Here is a 14,629-nt window from a genome sequence, read left to right on the forward strand (position 1 = left end):
TTTTATTATGTTAGCCCATGACATCAGAGGTAGATGTTGTTGGTACTACAGTAGAGGCTGAATCTTACTGCTAATATTGTTTTGTGGCCATGTGACAGATGGCAGCAGAGAGGCAGTCTGACAAAATGATATCCGACATGGGAGTTTATGAAGCAAAGGTGCGGAACTGAATTCCCCCATGCTGAAAAAAATGGCATCCATTGACATTCGTCAGTGCTTGCTGAATGTTTATGGAGATAAAGAGCAGATGTGAGCACAGTGAGGCAGTGGGTGGTGATTTTAAGCAGCAGCAAGAGTGACACCAGGTCATCTCTGCTGGTGCAGATTTTTCTGAGTGTGGCACGCAAGCTTTTGTTCATCGCTGGAGAAAATGCATAGCAAATGGTGGTGGCTATGTTGAAAAATAGTGTTTTATAGCTGAGAACTTGCTCTATCAAAACGTGTTATTGCGCTCTTTGTATCTACTGCAGTTTTCTTGGAAATAAATAAGAGACATCACATTCAGAGCAACCTGTATACTTCAGTACTTCAAAACAGAAAAATGTTCTGCCACAAAATTCTTGCATGATGCTAGCATAAAAGTTCATTTTTTTAATATGTGTGTGAGAATGTCCTATAATTATTTTTCATATCTTAGGGAAAAAAATGAACTGTTTTTGGTTTTGGGCTTTTTGTTTTTTTCATATTCTCACAGTTTTTGTTGCCTTTGGCTGCTTTTCAACTGTCTTCTCTTTAATATTTTTTTTCCTAATCCTTTTTCCCCCCTTACTTTGCCACTGACCAATAAGTGGAAGTAGTGACAGCGAGACTAGAAAAACTAGATTTGTGATTCTAGTGTTCTTTAAATAACAGCTAAACCTTGCATGTAAATTGTATTAAATCCTTGCCTGATAAGGAAACTCGAGCACAGAGGTCTCTGTGTACTTCCAGATCCTTCTCCTAGGTACAGTAGTGATGTGATTGCTCTCTTCCACAGGAACTTCAAAGCTTCAGCAGTGTGAAAGCAATTGCCATAAACCACTTAGCTGCAGAAATTGCATGTGAGAGTGAATGCTGCTACCAAGGAGAAGGCAGATACAGTCTCAAGGCAAAGAGGCAAGAAAATTCAGGTGGATTTTTTCCCAGTCCATTGGCCAGCTACAACTAAATGGCTAAGGATGGAACAAGATATTTCACCATATTAGCATTTCCTCTTCTCTTGCAAATGTGGGGGGTGGTCGTGAAAATCACCAGCAAATCACTAAGCATGCTGCAGACTGAAAGAATATGTCTCCACTGGTACTGTGCAGACAGGTGTGCATCTGCTTCAGTGCAACCTCTCCTTCATTGGTAGAGCCCCCACCTCCTTTGGACTACCACCGAGCTCAAACCATAAAGTATTTATTAATCCTTTGGTGATCACATTCATGTGAAAGATAATTACGGTGTCCCACGGACAGTTCCATATCCCAATGTGTTTATTACAATACAGAGGCTCCCTCTTTTGCAACACAAGTACAGTATGTGCATGGAAGCGCACTAAAATACACTACCTGATGTCACTCTGTTAATTGTGCATCTTTCTTCTACCCCTCACTCATTCCCTACACCACCAAATTTAGTAATGCCCTCACCACCCAGTAAAAGGATGCATGCACATGAAGAAAGAATTCTGAATGCAGTTTCTTTTGCTCTTGTTAGAAACTGCATTTTATGAGTTATGTGGCCTTCATGTTTCCATTTTGTTAGAAGTTTGATTTGCTAAAGGCAAGTCTAGTGTCGCCAGTAACTAAGTCTAGTGTCGCCAGTAACTTTCTATTATCCATGAAGGCATGGATCTCCTTGTCTCATCACCTTTATTCCTTCTGGAACTTACATCACCATCAGCAGAGAGCCTTTCATATGGTGCATATTTCAAATAGGTCGTATTAGGTCGTCAGGGCTGACAATAGCAGGACTAGGGGAAATGGATCCAAGTTGAAGGAGGGAAGATTTAGGTTGGATGTTAGGGGGAAGTTCTTTACAAGGAGAGTGGTTAGGCCCTGGAACGGGCTGCCCAGGGAGGTTGTGGATGCCCCGTCCTTGGACGTGTTTAAGGCCAGGTTGGACAGGGTCCTGGGCAACCTGATCTGAATGTGTATGTTTGGTGGCCCTGCTAGGCAGGGGGGTTGGAACTACATGATCCTTGAGGTCCCTTCCAACCCGGGTGATTCTGTGATTCTGTGATTCTGTGATTCTGTGAATCAATTGCTGTACCTGGCTTTTGCAGAACTTCTAAGAAATTTTCCATGCTAGTTGTGGAGAATTTTATGCTATCCTCAGAGCACTGACTGCTATGTTAAACAGTTCAGGCATGAAAATCAGGAAGAAAGGAGAACACAAAATGAGGAATTAATTATTTGTTACACTAAATACAGCCGTTGGAACCCATTAAAATAGCTTCCTTGTATGAATTCCTATGTAACAATTCTTACAGTTGCCACAGGGACAAAAGGGAACAAAAGGGGTGGATTTTATGATCACAAGTGGGAAGAAAGCAGATCCATGGCACAGTATCTGCTCTAGAAACCCTTGATCTGAAGTCTGGGATGTTATAAGTTGGCACCAAAATAGAAACACTCAAGTGATAGAGGAATGGACAAACCACAGGCCACCAGATAGGAAAAAATACGATACTCTAATGTGAGGCCCCACAGGCAGGAGAGAAGATCTGGACAGTGTTACCAAAGAGAGGAAAAGAAAGAGAGAAAGAAGTAGAGGAAAGAACTACAAATATATGTGCACAATACAAACACAAGCAGAGATAAAAGAATTTATCACATAGCGTTACATTGTCGTTTTATTTCTGTGCTAAAGATATACCAGTTAATTGAATTTCTTCTCTGACACTGAAAACTTATTTATGTGCCCATCTATTTGCTTTATATATACTGCAGTACTTTATCACTCAAATCCAGATCCAGCAACAAAGTCTGCTACTGACTGGAAGATACTTCTGTTCAAGAGTGCATGGTTGTATCCAAATATATACTGATCTGTTAAGCTGCTGATTAACTTGCACTTGTTTTGACTCCTTTCTTAAGCTCATTCTATCAGATGCACTCTAACCAATTTTTTGAAAGCCTGGTCCGTTGTTATGGGGATGTGGTCTTCCATTAGGCTATAGTAAAAGTTGCTGGTAGCATATTATTATTAATTTCTTCATGGTAAAATGTTCATGGTCACCATGCAACACAAGTTGTTAACTTCATTTGGTGCTGTATTGGATGCCTCCCAAAAAATGGTTTATCTAGATACTTGTACAGCACTCATCACCACAGTATCTGGTGTCTTCCTGAATTTGAACCTTATTAATATATCTGCTTATCCACGCAGTCTCTATGTCTGCAGTAGAGTAATACCACTCAAAATAGCTCCTTCCCTCATTAAAAACTGCCGACCTCCAAACCTGGCTGCTAAGATGTCATTGCTGAAAGGCTTGATGATGCCAGCCTCAGTGGAAAAGGGCAAAATCTTTGTGCTCTACCTCACTTGTAAGCAAGCCAGTGACTCAACAAAGACAAGATAGTTATGGTAGCAATCAGGGGCTACTCAACTTTACCACAAACAGAAATTTGACCTTCATTACACTGTGATGATTAAACAGGCTTACAAAAATGCTTGCCAGGAAGTCCAGATAATGCTGAATGAAAGACAGGTGGTGAAGCATCAGGTACTTTTGATGATGAGCTCTATCTGCCTCTGTCTTCTCTTTTCAGCTAAAGGTTGTTCACAGATAGATGTATGACAGGACAATGCATTCTAAGAGCATAGACTATAAAAATGTTGACCAAAGACTGTGATTGTTCAAGCCAGCACTGGAACTAGCCTTGTCAACATTTGTTCAGCATCAGCATGGCTGTCAACAGTATGGGGTTTGATCACATTCCTTGAAAATCCTATCTTCACTTAAGATGACTTTCCAATTACAGACAACAAAATCAGTGACAGCATTCGTTAAAGACAGCAGAGAGGCAAATCTTACTTCATCTGATAGACAAAACTTGACAAGAACGTCTTCCTGTAATCATGGCTTCCACACAGCCAGTTTTGTATTTTGTAACATGGAAACTTCAGCAAAGAGACCACAGATCTCTCCAAAAAACATAGAATGATTTAAGCAAAATGTTCAGGAAATGAGAAAAATCTTTTGCTTTCAATAAAGTTTTTACTTATTCATCAGAATATTTTGATCATAACAGTTAACCTGGGATTTGGAATTTCACGAAAATACTTGGCTATATAACATGATGTTAACACAATCCATAGCGGAATCCATGGTTGTTCACATGAAAGATGCCTGAAATAATTGTGTCTGACTTCTGCAACAGCAAGTACTGGTAAGCAAATTGCAATGTTCTACTACTCCGTATTTTTTTTAATTATTATTATTTATTTTGAAGCAGAGGACAAAGCATCCTACAAGATTGGGGTACATGTCTGAGTTGCAAGAACACTGTCCATCCTTCCAGACAGGATGTCAGGCCAAAGGTTGTCAGATGGAATATACTTTTCTGTATTTGTGGCAGTTGCCATGGTAGTCTGTTCCTAACAAGATCACCTCTCCTCTGCAGATTGTTTCGATGCTTTATTCTTAAGGAACTTGGAGACAGGCTTGAGGACAGTGATAGGCCAATCAGCTCTTCAATAGGATTCCAACCAACCTGAAGGAAAGCAAAGTACGCAGCACATGCCTTTGGAAGAACATGTTTCAGAAAAGATTCTTTTTAGATAGGGAGTGTTATCACTGGCAGCACTGATGGAAATCCAGGAATGTGCATCTGGACAAGGAAGTTGTCCTTTAGCAAGCTTACACCTGTTTGGAGTCAGCCTAGAAGAAAATTTTCCAAAGGACAAAGCAGGTTAAGGCTGCCGTGCCATGCCTCTGTGCATACACTGTTTTGAGAGAAGAAACACGGCAAAGTGACCGACAACAAAGTCTTGTTCTGTGTCAGCCACTCATCTGCCACAACACACATGATGAAATCCACCTATGGCAGCCTTGCTATGTAGTGGAAGGGGCAGGTTGCAGTGCCAACCACCTAATTCACAGGATGGTATGTGATAAAAAGTGCACGTGGACACCTGCTCATCCACCCACTTGACCCATTATTCCCCTATGGTACTTTCATTCTTAGCTTCTCTATTAATGAACTTCTGGTAGAGCCTGAAGCTTCACTGAATGTGTTCACTTTACATATAACCACCAATATCTCCTAAGGGAGAAGAAGTGACTTTGATCTCTGAAAAGGTCAGTACACTTTACAGCTTTAAACACGACATGCAACCTCGGAATGAATCTTTGAACAGACATTTTATCCACGGTACCCACAGCTGTCCTCTATTATTGTTAATAAAAGCTTATTAGTAATGTTACACAATCATATCCTTGTAAACAAGTCAAAGGGAACAAAACCAGAGTGTTTGGCTTGTTTTTGTTTTGTTTGTTTTTGCCTCAAAAATAAAGATTTTCCAATTACATTAACTGTTGAGATTCTGTACTGTAGCATGTGTTTTAAAATCATGGAAGCTTTTCAGTAGCACTCAGCACATGTGTAATGAAGAGGACTAGAATAACTTGGAGTTTCACTATGTGCTACTGACGCAGACATGCAGGGAACAAACTCTGTAATGGATAAAGAACTTTAGTTTCACAAACCTGGACCCATCTTCCAAGAAGCATTCCTTAGCAACCACACAGTAAGCCACACAACAAACAGATCCCTACTGATCAACCATTTGATTCTTTTCTATTAAGTATGTCACATTTTTTCAAATAAAATTCTGATGGCACATTGAGGAAGACTGATGTCAATAATCTCCTGACAGAAAGAGCTTACTTTGCAAATAGAGATTGCTTCATAACATGTATGCAGGCAGAACACGGTGAATATATGGTGTCAAAAATAGCAATTATACATCTTTAGCTGTGGAAAAAAAGACTCGTTTAATTTGACGGTATTAAATTTGTGGAAAAAACTTCTTCCATGATCAGCGCAGTGCTGTATCAGTAGGTTACAGATGTTGGAGAGGTGAAACTGGAGTGGGAACAAAGTTTTGCAGTAGATGGCAGTTAGAGTAAAATGAAAACTAACAAATAAAACTAACTGGAGCAGCAGGCTTGTTTGATGGAGATACATCTGTCACAAAGGTACATTGGGCTTTGCTCAGGAAAATGGTGCTTGACTGCATGAGAAGGTATAGTAAACACAGAGGTAAAATTACCTGTTTTAGGCACTTTACAAGAGATGACTGGAAACAAGAAAACCCCATCTGTGACCTTTCCTAGTTCACATGCAATCTAGCCATGCAGTCAACTTCAGCATGTCAAAAACTGGGCTCTTCACAAGTGAGCTGCTTCCCATATAAGAAGAGCAGAAGAGAACAAGTAGGAATTTTGAGCAAGACACAATATATTTATGTCTCCTAAAAATCTCAGAGAAAAAAAAGAAGGGGGTGCAGAGATGGGAGGATACACTTTTTTCTCAAGTATATCTCTCATGATTAACCTCAGTAGTGAGATCTCTACAATAGAAGCAGGATTTATTTGCTTCAAACTGCTGATGCTATAGCAAATGTATGCACTATTTGGTGCAAATAGCTGTGGACTTCCTCTATCTGCATGAAGAAAAGTGCTACAGCACAACTCTTGCAACTGCTTGCCAGACCATCCAGATTACTCAAGACTAGATGGTAAGAATACAGTTACTGACCTGTAAGGACAAGGAAACTTTAGGAGAAGGACAAGACATGTTCAGAGCTTTTTCTCCTTCTAGGGGGATGGCAGACAAGATTTCTATCCAATATGTACAGTAAGGTGTTCTTAAAAAACAAAAAGGCAAATGAAAAAAGTAGAAGGATGAGGATGTTTTTCAGAAGACTGAAAAACATGAATGCAAAGGATTGGATAACAGAATTTATCTCTTTTTCTCCAAATATCTCTTTGGTCTCTCAAATTCTCCTTTGCTCATCAGCTGTGTTCTCTCACACTCCTGCTTCTTCAAAAACTCATCACGGTCTGCACTACGCATATGGAAACTCTTGTGCACTAAGCTATTTTTTCTATTCTTCTTTTCCAAACCCTTTTCAACATCTCCATCCTCCTGTGTGATGATTCTTCCTAAAATAACCACTAGCACTCTTATGAATGTCCTTTGTTATAGAGGATGCTCAGACACAGCTCTTAGAAATCTATTCACCTCTTAACGCAGAGGGCAACTCCCCAATCTCTCTTACCCTGTCTATCCCTTCTGAAAAGCCTGTAGCCTTCAATCAGGATATTCCAATTGTGGGATTCATCCCACCGTGTTTCCACGATAGCAATTAGGTCATACTTTCCCAATTGCATCATGGTTTCTAACTCCTATTTATTTCTCATGTTGCGTGCGTTTGTATAGAGGCACTTCAGCTTGGCTGTTGGCCTTGTTGCCTTCTTGGAGGAACCGTCCCTAATACCACCAGAACAAGTATGGGTTTTCCCCTACCACCTCCCAAGGTGACAGCATCCCCATGTCCTTTTCTGTCACCCAGTATATGCCCTTCCCCCGTCATATTTAGTTTAAAACCCTGCTAACTAGCCCAGCCAGCTTGCTCCCTAGAATATTTGTGGCCCTTCTGGTCAGTTGCCACCCATCTGCTGTCAGCATTTCCCTTACCAGACTTATCAGACTTCTCCCTCACATCAGACTACTAACATCAAGCTTCAACACTCCTTACAAATTTACTGCTCACAGCTAGATCACATTTTTGCACCGATTCCCATATCCAGTGACTATTCTGGGAGGCCCTGATCAGCTTGGTATAGCATCCTGTTATCATAGGAAGGATCCCAAGAAATGTTGAGGTGTATTCTGAGCTGCGGCACAGACACTAATTGGTATCCAAGACAAATCATCAATTTCTCTTACTTGATGTGACTGGATATATCATAGAATCATATGGTTGGAAAAGACCAGGATCATCCAATCCAACCATCAACCTATCACCAATAGTTCTGACTAAACCATGTCCCCCAACAAACATCTTAAACATTCCTTGAACACCTCCAGGGTTGATGATTCCACCACCTCCCTGGGCAGCCCATCATTCCAGCACCTGATCACTCTTTCAGAGAATAAATTTTTCTTATGTCCAACCTGAATCTCCCCTGGTGCAACTTAAGGCCATTCCCTAGTTACAAGAGAGAAGAGGCCGACGCCCACCTCACCAAAACTGCCTTTCAGGTAGTTGTAGAGAGCAATAAGATCTCCCCTGAGCCTCCTCTTCTCCAGACCTAAATTTTAAATGAATGCCTTAAAGGAAAGGAAAGGATTTTTACTTTCCATCAGTGAGGACCTTGTTTTCTCAAGTTTCAAGAATGTAAAAGAAGCCACTTCCATTATAACTTCTCTCATACGTAAATTCAACTACTTGTTCAAATATTTGTGAGAACCATGACCTTGCCAAAAAGAGGAAAGAGACAAACTTAAAGGCTGGCCAAAGAAAATTAATAGAAATTTTCAAACAAGAATGCACCATCTCCTACATTCAATTTCACACCATTCCATCTGTTAACTAATACTAGAGGGAATAAATGTTGAAAATCCTCACATTAAGTAAGAGATGGGCTCAAATCAAAGCTCTGAAAGGGAGCAACCTAAAAATCTTTAATGGTTAGAATTCAAACCTATCTGGCAGCATGAATTCATCTTTGATTTAATGGCGAAGTAACAAATATTTGTCTGGGAGAACATGAACAAACTGCTTCCCGAACATAAAACAGAATCCCTTTGAGATTTTGGACCACACAGTCCTGCTTTTCTTTAACGGACTCCAGTAATTCAAGAAATTACATTTTATCTCACAAGTAAAATAGAAAGAAGAGTGCTTCCAACACACTGAGTTATGCTCAGATTTCTTTATTTATTTGTAGTATACAATTTTATCGACACTATATCCATAAATCCTAGGCAGATTAATCCAATCAGATAGAACGCTTCCAAGATGTTTTCAACTTCAAATTAATTTTAGGGGGCCTCATCTCATTTGTCTTTTTTCCATGTCTGAGTCCTTTAAAAACTATTCTAGCTACAGGTTAATAGCCTTTCATCCTCATGAATCGTTCTTTCTATTCTCTTAACAAAACTGGACTTCCCTAAGAGTAACAGATACTAAATTCCTTTTAAGTTACTTATGCTTTGTCTAGTAAATGTCACCTCATAACATCACTTTGTAGTTTCACACAGTTCTATGAACAAGTAGGCAAGTGTCAAAGCAGTCTGAGTCAAAAAGGACTTGAAAGTCTCATGAAATATAGACTAATATAGCTGTAATCAAAATTCTGTCTTCTGTCTTTCTGTTTTCAGGTAGAAGTTTGGATGCTATTACCAGTTTATTAGACAGAAGTTCTTCTCATGAAATCAGCATAGCTTCAGCTCAGTGGGTGAAACAGACTGCCTGTGTATGATGATAAAAAATCCACTGATAATACAGTAAATAAATAAAAATAAATCACAACAAATTGTTAACATCTCAATAGAAGTATTTATTCAGTTTTGCATTTTGCCTTGTGATGATGTTCAAGTTTGTTGTTTATAAAGCATCCATATTTTCAACTATAGTTAGCTTTGGATTTTATTTCCCCCCTCATTATTACTGCATTTAATATTTTTGATTTTTCTATTTCCTGCGTACAGTTTAGCTGATTTACAGTTTTGCTTTTATTGTTTGTTTGTATAATTTGGTTGAGGTGCAGATAGCTGTCTTTTTTTATTGGTTCATTAAATTGGTCGTTCCCATGGAAACTTTTTAGTGCATTTTTTCCTGAGGTTTGAAGGATGCTTTGGGGCTTTTCTGTGGTGGTTTGGTAATCTTCATCAGGCTACAACAACATGTCTTTATGTCTTTCCCCACAGCCAAAGTGTCTTACTTTCTTAACTCTTTGCTACTTACATGGATCTGCTGACCTGTCGTACTGCAATTTTCAGACTGGCATTCAAATGAAAGTAAGTGAACACAGGATGTAAAATGCATACAGTAAAAAAAGGTGTATGATTTAAATATTGTCTGTGCATAGGTCTAAGGAAGTTTTTTTCCTTTCCAATTCAGACAGTCTGTCAGAACGAGCTCCTATCTCATGCATGAAAGCATGTACAACAGTCCTAGTATGTGTGGGGCCTATTTCTGCTCTGAACATCCAGCCCAGAAGAACAACTTAAAATGCAACCTTCCTGCACCCAAATGATTTCATTTACTTCAAATCTACTTAATAACCATAGCTCTAGATCACTTCTGCAAAGCTCCCTAGAGGAGAATAGATCGAATTTCCTCAACAGCACTGCACTCTGCTCACAGCATGGCCAGGGACATTTTGAGGCTGCTCTGCCTTTGTGTGAGAGCTGGGTACCTTTGCAGGCAGTCCCAGAAAGCACAGAGCTGCTCTGTGTCCCTGCTACTGTGGGTTCTGCTGAGTGAGAGCAGGGCACCAGCCCCACTGAGCAACAAAGCCACCTATGGACCACTTAGAAACTCTCTGCCACAGAGCTTCCACCTGACACATGATGACTATAACACTACCTGTATTCTGAGGCTGAGTGCTAGAAGCCAGTTTGCTGGATTTGTTACAAACACAGACTGCCTAGCATTGCAACAGCTGCACATACACCTTATATCAAGTGTGTCATGCAAGGAAAAAAACATAACTGATAGACCCTGAAAAGTGTAACACATCCATATCCACTGAGTACAACTCAGTGCCAGAAGACATAATTGTCCAGTACATTTGTCTAAACACAAAAAATGAAGCTGCACTGAACCAAAGATGGAAATTTACCTTTATTTGCAGACTACTGGAATCATGTGCATGTTCACATTTATTTCAGACTATTTTTTCTTCTTTATTTCCTATGCAATTCAACTTGCTACATGCCAAGTAATATTTCCTCAACTTCCACAGTTCCTTTCATAATGCTCACCAAAGCAGTCTGGTATAGAATAGCTATCAAAAAGGAAGGAAAAAAAGAAAAAAAAAAAAAAAAAAAAATAAAAAAAGAAAAAAGCTGTGAAATACTTCCTGTTGGAGCTAGATTTCTCCTCGATAATTCTATAAGATTTGATTTAAATAATATTAAATATTTGTTTAAATATTAATGTCTAGAGATGGTGCTAAGTGAAACTTCAACATTTTATGTTATAAGAGCAAATATGTCACCATAACTCTTCAGAGCAATTGCTACAAAATAAAATGTACCAAAGAAATAGATACACAATAAAATTTTTGTTTTCAGAATGTCTAAAAGTGGAGGTGCTGGACAAGAGTTCTGTTTGATCAGGTGGAGAAGGTGAGAGCTTTTTGCACTCAGAGTGATGAGATGCTTTGAATCCCCGGGGAAGTATGAAAACTTGTGGCTAAAATGACAACTAAGTAAACAATAACAGGAGCAATGCCATGCATATTATCATTTTTCAAAACGTCAGAGAAGAAGCTTCAAGGTCTGAGCCAAGCTAATTGCAGATTCAGTCAGACCTCAGTCAGTTAACACTTCATTCACATTTGAAGGTAGCATTTACAACCCAAAGAACTGCAGGTGGTTTTAAGAGATTTCAAATTAGAGAAGCCTTACAGCATTCTGCAGCACAGTTTTGGAATAAAGAGGAGAGTAGCATGCAGCAACAACTCTGCCAACGAGTAAACCCATCTAATCCTGGGTTTGTGTGCATGTGGCTTGGTAGATTGAGCTGAGATTGCTTTAGATTAGTCCTGTTCTTTTTGCTTAATCTTTTATTTGGCAAAGATGGATTATGATAGCACAATTACCCTTGTAAAACCTCAAACTTGCAGCCTGTGCTAATTTCAGACACTGTATTTGGATGGTTTTGGAGAAATACTATAGAATTTAATGGAGAATGATACCCTCTCCTAAAAAATTCTCTAGTTTTTCTCAATCATCCCATAAAAGCAATTCTGTGTTAGTCTACAAAGCTTTTTAAAATGTAAGCGTTGTAATTATGGCCAGTAAATTATATAGACGTTTTGGATGAGAGAATCCCATTACATTTCCATAGTAAAGAATTTGATTGCATTCTTACTACCATTCTGTGGGATGTTTCCACAGGGAAAACTTGAGCTAAAGCAGAATCTCTACTATCTTCCTCTTGGCCTCCAGCTACTACAGAGTGTAACAATTATAAACTGATAAATCACTTGAATGGTTATGACATCTCCCATTGACTAGGAGGGCGGTGGTACATACACACATGCTGCTGCCAACATTAAATAATGTCAGCTGAATTAAGTAAATGATGATTTAGCCTCAGCTAAACTTTTAGGGGCAAACTTTTTTTTTTTCTCTCAAATAGAGATGATGGTTGTACTTCCTATGGTCAGATCTTGTTACATTTTTAAAAGTCAGGTTCTGTTGATTTCACTAGGCATTTTGCCCATGTTGAAAGAGCAGGATACTGGAGATGAGTCCTGCCATATACACTTAGGAGGAGGAAAGGCTCTAATGACTTTGAAAATTCTTACATTCACACTAATCTGTGGACAAGAACAAATTTCATATGGAATGGATACACAGATGAGATTGATTCCAGAAATGTTTGCATCCTACAAAGTTGTAAATAATTCACAGCTTTTAGATCTATTATTCTTTTTGTTCTCTTCCCTCCTCCTGCTGCTCCTCCCACCCCCCCAAAAAAAGAAAAAAAATTGATAGTGCTCCAATAACCAATAGGCACATTGAGTAGCATAACAGTATTTGTTTAACTAGCAGCCTTTGACCAGAAGAGCAGTTCTCACTACTGCCAACACAGTTGCAATTATATTTGTAGAGGCCTGCTAAAATATATGGAGTGTGATCTTTTTTTTTCGTCTTTGAGAAGGGGAAATTAGGCAAAATGGTGTGGGGTGGGAATGCAGAGATTGTCAGGATGAACACAAATAGTTGCTCAGACTACCTGTGCAAACTCTTGCTCAATTCCTGATGAAGACTGTGTCACTTCCATTTACTGACACGATCTACAGCTATATGCAACCACTAAAACACAAACAAGCCAAGTCCTGCTGCCCTCTCCACCCCCCATTACTAAGGGTCTTTGACATAGTGGCCTTGTTTTAATTTTGTATTTGACCCTATCTGACTCTCACTGCTAAGAGTACAAATTAAATTAAATATAGAGATCCTGTTATATTAATTACAGTTGTAAAATGACACTATAGGAATTAAAAAAAAAAAAAAAAAAAAAAGGGAAAGGTGGAACTGAATAAAGCAGAGGGAAGGGAGAAGAAAGTGTAGCTCATGCTTCACCCATGAAGAGAGCTAAATTAAGCAAAGAATTTCATTTTTGGAATGCATTTCTTAATAATGCCATTATCATGCAGGTCTGCTCAAGAATTATAACTTCATAATGAAAAGAATGCAGAATGGATTTTGAAGCATCTGATTTTCCATGCTGGTGAGAAGAAGCAAGCCTGTTTTTCTCACTGTGTTCACAGAGAGGCTAAATTCAGAGCAGTCTTCATCTCTCCATCTCTTCCTATCCTGTACTACTTGTAAACTATTGGTCATCAGTCATTACCTAATGATATTATCACTAGATAAACACATCAGAAAGAGTCTGTCACTATAAGTTTGAGAATATTAGCATATCATATTCTTCAGTTTCTAAAATATGAACCTTTGCTTGAGAATGCAGTCATGTAGCCAAATATTTTTCATCTGGACAAAAAAATGTGTGCTCATTTGAAGGCAAAAAGGCCACTTTATCTCAAAAATTTTATCTTTAATGATAAGCTAGTGCTTAGAGAATGCTCTTTTTAATTTGCCACGCACTCTGAAACTGCTCTTCTGTCCCAAAGTTACCTTCACTTATGTTCAAATGTTAGAACTGGGGGGAGACAGTGGGTGCTGAGATGCCTGAAGAGGCTGGGGAGAGAACTGTATTTCAATTTGAAGTGATCTCTAGACAGTCTAAAACTTACCACTAATAACAATCATATCTTTATTCTTTATCATCTGGTGTGTTACTCTTTGCAGAATTCTGAAAACAAGTCTTTAGCAGAAAGAGTAAAATGCACTAATTTTCAAGGACGTTTATCAGGAGCAGTTACATTCATCTTCCTCTTAAAGAGGGAATAATTCACTTCACTTTCATTTAAACATGACAGATTAACCCCTCTGTTCTCCCCAAATCAGTGCTCAACTTCCTTTCCCATTCCTGTACATATTTCTCTCTCACACAGTTTCTTATACACAGTTTCTCATAGGAAAGGAACTAGAACACATACCACACAGAAACAGAATAAACAAAAGACAAGTCCACAAGACAAAGCCACTAGGACACTGGTTAAAATATTCTCCCATGAATCTAAAAAAGATAACAGGCACTTGCTTATATGTCTCCTTTCATCCCTGAAAGCTTTAAAGTTAATTCATGGTTTCATAACTACAATAAAATAACCATGCAGAGATTAAAATCAGGGCCTCTTTTTATTTGGATATCAACAATATGAATCCCACCCAGGTCTTTCTAAAAGCAGCCTTGGCTGACACTCCAAAATGCTTCCTCAAGTCCATCTTCAGCCAAATAAGAAGTGGTCTGGAAAGGATTCATCCTTTTAGTGTACACAGAA

Source organism: Lagopus leucura, unplaced genomic scaffold (genome assembly GCF_019238085.1).
Source record: "Lagopus leucura isolate 7727_CA_CO unplaced genomic scaffold, USGS_WTPT01 Super-Scaffold_100157, whole genome shotgun sequence".
Classification (NCBI taxonomy): domain Eukaryota; kingdom Metazoa; phylum Chordata; class Aves; order Galliformes; family Phasianidae; genus Lagopus; species Lagopus leucura.